Genomic DNA, 5,911 nt, shown 5'->3' on the forward strand with positions numbered 1-5,911 from the left:
GTGTGTGTGTGTGTGTGTGTGTGTGTGTGTGTGTGTGTGTTTAGAAAATGAGAATAATTATATCTGGTCATTTACATCACATCTAATTGTGAAGATCAGGTCAAATTAATGCCCATAAAAGTACCTTAAGAATACACACACACACACACACACACACACACACACACACACACTCCACAGTAGAAATTTTGTTATTTTTTACAGGAGAGAGAAAGGTAAGAATGAACTGGAATAAGAGAACAGAGGAACATGTATATAAGTAACACTGTATACAGTAGAAAGTACACAAAGAAAAAGAAAAACTGAGAAAACTACAGAAAACTGTATAGCACAGATACTGAAATACTGAGTGCCTACTACAACTGCATTTATTTTTTATTGCTTTCAATTTATTCCTCTATCTTCTGTTATTCAGCTTCCATATAGACCGTTGTTTTGAATCATTCTTCTGTGGTTTTTCAAAGACAATCCTCAGTTAAAAATAAATATATAAATAAAGAAAGTACTTTGATCCTCTGTCTCTAGTTTCTTTATCTTCTCTTCTTTCCTTTGACTTGCTTGTTTTCTTCCTGGATCTCTATCATGAAATGATCTGAAGCAAGACAGGTAAATGGTGCTTATATCCCCAAAGACACATGTTCTTAGAATTTCTGGCCATGCTTAAGACTTAGAATGTGTACTATAGAACTTTGCCATCCGAAAAGGAAGTTTCAAGGAAAGTTTAAATTTGGTACTTTATTTTACAGTGCATCGGGTAGCCTTTATGTAAAATAATCATGTCCTCTCCTTTCCTTTCACACTGGTGTAAAAGAAGAGCCGTGACTTCAGTTTTTAAAATGTTGAAGTTCATTGTAGTAAAGCTCTTTCTTGTTTCAATATACAAATTTTACTAAAAATTGTTTAACGATTCATAATTTATCTTAAAATACATGAAAAGCAAAGTTAAATATTTTAGCACATTATGATTTACGATTTCAATTTCATGTTCTCTGGGAATTAAGTACCCAATGGTTTAACAAGATTGATTTGCTGGACTGTCCTATTTTAGTGTTCCTGGGCAAATCAGCTAATCATTTGATAAGTCTGTATTTCATAGGTAAAAATCAATCACGTTTAAAGCTATCAGCCCAAAAGGGATAATACTAACTAAATTTTTGGTCTATCTGTTTTTAATAGCTTTATTGAGGTATAATTTCCATACCATAAAATTCACTCATTTTTCAGCGTACTATTCAATGATTTTTAGTAAATTTACAGAGTTGTGCAACCACCAACACAATGTAATTTTAGAACATTTCCATGATCTCAAAAAAGAAGGTTCATCATGCCCATTTGCAGTTACAATTCTCATCTCTAGTCCCAGACAACCACTACTTTATTTTCTGCTTTTTTAAGTTTGCTTTTTGTGGACATTTCATATAAATGTTATCATATAATACATGGTTTCTGGCATCTGGCCTCTTTCACTTGGTGTGATGCTTTTAAGTTAATCCATGTGGTAATATGTATCGATACTTCATACTTTTTTATTGGTTACTTGAATTCTATTGTGTGAATATGTCCCATATTGTTTGCTCCATTCACCTACTGAAGGAAATTTGGATTGTTAACACTTTTTTGGCTATTCTGAATAATGTTGTTATGAAGATTATATCCATGTTTTGTGTGGACATGTTTCATTTCTCTTAATTTTCTGAGAAATTGTCAAATCTTTTTCCAAAGTGAGTGCATTATTTTGCATTTCCACCAGCAGTGTATGAGAGTCTAATTTCTCCACGTTCTCACCAATATTTGTTATTGTTTGTCTTTTTGAGTCTAGCAATTCTAGGGGGAGGGGGAACAGTATCTCTCATTTTGGTTTAAATTTATCTTTCCCTAATGTTCAATGATGTGAAGCATCATATTATGTCTTTATTGATTATTCATATATATCTTCTATTGAATTTTTTTCTTTTTTGGTGAAACCAGTTGTTGATTTTTATTATTGAGTGATAAGATTTAAATAAAATATTCTGGCTATAAGTTCTTTGACAGATATATAATTTGAAAATTTTTTTTGCAAATCTGTGACTTGTATATTCATTTTCTCAATAGTACTCTGTGAGGTGCAAAGGGTTTTTATGTCTACCATTTTACTATTTGTTTTCTATATATTTGATATAAAACAATAAAGAAATTTATAAAACAAAGTGACAAATATTTAGCATATGTAATTGTCAAATCAAAACGAAAATTAAGTAAGTCAAACATTGGCTACAATGCATAAATCAACACTTAAAATAAATCACACTGCAAATGGTAAGTAAACAAATGAAGACAATATCCAATCTCATTAATATTTAAATAAGTCTAAAAGTCACGGTACTTGATTTTGCTCATTAAATCAGTAAAATGAAAGAAGAATCATAGTACCTCTTGAAGTAGTTAAAAAGGGGCTGGTTGATAACACCTATATTCTCACCTCTGCATTCTGTACGAGTTGACAGGATTTAAAAGTCCATAGAAGGCGAACAAACATAAAGAATTAGCTGATAAACATACATTAGTATGAGAATCAAAATGGGTTTGCTAACTCCACAGTCAACCCCTTCACCCAGTCCGGGCTTTAGGACAGCCCATGGGAGGATAAGGTTTAGTTTGTATACCACCAACACTTAACTAAGCTACCATCTCTCACTGGTCTAGGTGGAGAAGGAAAGAGAAGCAGGCAGGGTTTATGAAGGGAAGAGAATTTTCAGATGAACTACCAGATAAAGGATTTCTTATAGGAATTAAACATGACTTAACTGTGAGAACAGCTGAGGAGATGAATATGTGAAAGGGAGCGTCGGATTATCAGAGAAGGCACAATCAATTGATCTGAGAAGTCAAGCATGTCTAACCAGCAATGGGGGACCATTAAGGGACGTTGGTAAAGAAGTTTATGGGAGTTGTTTCTTCTGTGGTTCTGCATTCAAGTGTCTTGTAAAGAGTGTGGTGACTCTCTTGGTCAGCAGGGTCAGCAGTTTGGAAGAATAGCTGGTCATGGAACAGAGAACAGTAAGAGCAAGCTGAGCCCTCTCAAGCACATCTGTGATCACTGTCACTGTCTTTCAATGCATGAGCAAAAAGAATGAAATCTTGCCATTTGTAACAAAGAGGATGGAGCTAGAGTATATTAAGCTAAGCAAAATAAGTTAGAGAAAGACAAATACCATATGACCTCACTCATATGTGGAGTTTAAGAAACTAAACAGATGAACATAGGGGAAAGGGAAAAAAAGGGGGGGGCAAACCATAAGAGACTCTTAACTATAGAGAACAAACTGAGGATTGATGGAGGGAAATGGGTGGGGGATGGGCTAAATGGGTGATGGGTATTAAAGGAGGGCACTTGTGATGAGCGCTGGGTGTTATATGTAGGTGATGAATCACTACTTTCTACACCTGGAACCAATTTTACCATATATATTAACTAACTAGAATTTAAATAAAAACTTGAATAAAAAAATGCATCATCTTAAAAAAATAATGGTTTCTGATAGTAGCTTTCAAATCTTGAGTATGTTTTCTGTTGAAAAACTCTAACCTGCAATCATACAGGCAAGGGGATTCTGGGAACTGTGATGCCAGTTCAACCAATTGACAGTACAGACCATCAAGAGAGAGCAAATCCCCTTACCCCCCACATTAGCTTCTCTCCATAAAGAACGACAGACAATGACTGTTAACATCAAACTATTAATTTGCTTCTGTGTAGGATGAAGTAAAGGGTTGGTCAAAAGTTCCAAAATATTTACGGAAAATTCTTTTAAATGATCATGAAGAATGGGCAGGAGAGGCTGTTTCCAGTATTGATAAGAATATTTACAAAAGGATATTTACATATATTACTGGTGGAAATGTATGTTAATTCATTTTTGGAATGCAATTTGGGAATGTGTATTGAAAAGTTTAAAACATGAATGCTCTTTAATACATTATTTATATTATTCAACCATTACAAGCATGTATCCAAAAGAAACAATTGGAAAAGTGTGAAAATATATATATATATTATTTGTAGCTTTGTTAGTAATAGAAGAAAGTTGAAAAGCAGTTCAATATGAAATTGCTTTAAAAGCTTGTGGTACTGGGGCACCTGGACAGCACAGTCGGGTAACCACCAACTCTTGGTTTAAGGTCAGGTCATGATCTCAGGGGTCAAGAGAGAGAGCTCCATGTCGGGCTCAGCCCAGAATCTGCTTAAGACTCACTCTACCTCACCCTCTGCCCCTCCTCCCTAGGAGGGCTCTCTCTCAAAAAAAAAATAAATAAATCTTTAAAAAAAAACTTGTGGTACTAACGTCACTGTTATTATATGTTATTAAGCCTAAAATACACAAATACTATATTAGAAGAACATAATTTTATGACAAATAATGACAGACAATGTATGGTATGTGAATATGTTAACAGGGTTTACTTATGAGTGACAAGAATTCAGTTAATATTTCTTCATACTGTTAAATGCTGTGTGAATTTTGACAATGGACATGTGTTACATGTAAAAGAAAAATACACCGATATTTTAAAATTTGGGGAGTAAACAATTATGTTAAAACTGGCTATTCAAGTAAATATATTGAACAAGTTCATTTATTTAAAGAAAATTGAATTTCTTTTGGATGACTGCAGCAAAACACACCAGGTAAAAGACTCCTATCAATGTTCTTATTTGAAAAATTTTGAATATAAAGTTGAAAAATGTGAACACATTTAAACCTACTGAAGTTTTAATGAAATTGAGAACAGTATTATTTCTTTAAGCCTGTTGAAATGGTTTCAGTATAATCCTTTTCCTAAAACAGTTTACTGCATTTAATGGGAGCGTCAGAGACACTTTCACTTCCTTTTCATACAAGACTATAAGAAGATAGAGCTTATTGTTGCTATTCTATTCTTCATTCTTTCTTTGGCTTTGATTCTAAGGACAGAGCACCCTTTTCTTTTTGCTATAGATATGACTCTGCATTAATCTCTTAGGAAAGCTCTCTATGCAGGAAAAGATATGGTGAAAAAAACTTCTTCCTCCTTTCTATATAATTTTTTCCTCTGAGTCTGTGGTCTGACCCTGAGATTTATTATGAATTCCAGTTGCCAACCAACTTTCTTTTGTGAATTATAATCGCTGGCTTCTTGCTTTGTTAGAAGCACAGACATTTAAACTGTAAGGGCTTCCTTGTGTAAGCATCCCTGCCATACTCCCTTGTTTTCTTTTAGCTCTTTTCCCGTGAATAAAAGGGCTTTTAGAGTGAAGCTAAAAGTCAGATTTGTGAACAAATATTTTCTCTGAGTTAACTGAAGGTCAAACTATCTGATTTACATTGGTTAAATACCATAAAGACACAGCACATTAGCTATTAAGAGTGAAGAATATAAGCATGGAATTAAACTTTATATGAACCTCTACATAAAATGAACAAGATACATGCCATAGCAATCCACAGACTAATGTACATTTTAATGACAGAAGTGTGGCTGAAGGTTTTGACCACAGATTCCAAAACCAGACTTCTTAGCATCAATGTTCAGCTCTGCTGCATATCCTGAGGCAAATTTCTAACCCTCTCTGTCTCAGTTTCACATTTACAGAACAGGCATAGTAATTATGGCTAACTCATGGTATAGCCATCAAGATTCAAGGAGTTACTTAATGTCAAATATTTTTTAAAAGTGCCTGCTGCTACAACTATATGCTATAATGATAGTTAATTTTAACATCTTTAAAGTGGGAGCATGAAAATCATTAAAGTGGGTCAGTATCTTGTCTCAAACTTAGAGGATTTAATGATTTGGTGCTCCGTGTATATAGCTCTCTTTTTTATTATTTTTTTTAAAAGATTTTATTTATTTATTCGACAGAGATAGAGACAGCCAGCGAGAGAGGGAA

Source organism: Ailuropoda melanoleuca, chromosome 7 (assembly GCF_002007445.2).
Source record: "Ailuropoda melanoleuca isolate Jingjing chromosome 7, ASM200744v2, whole genome shotgun sequence".
Lineage (NCBI taxonomy): Eukaryota > Metazoa > Chordata > Mammalia > Carnivora > Ursidae > Ailuropoda > Ailuropoda melanoleuca.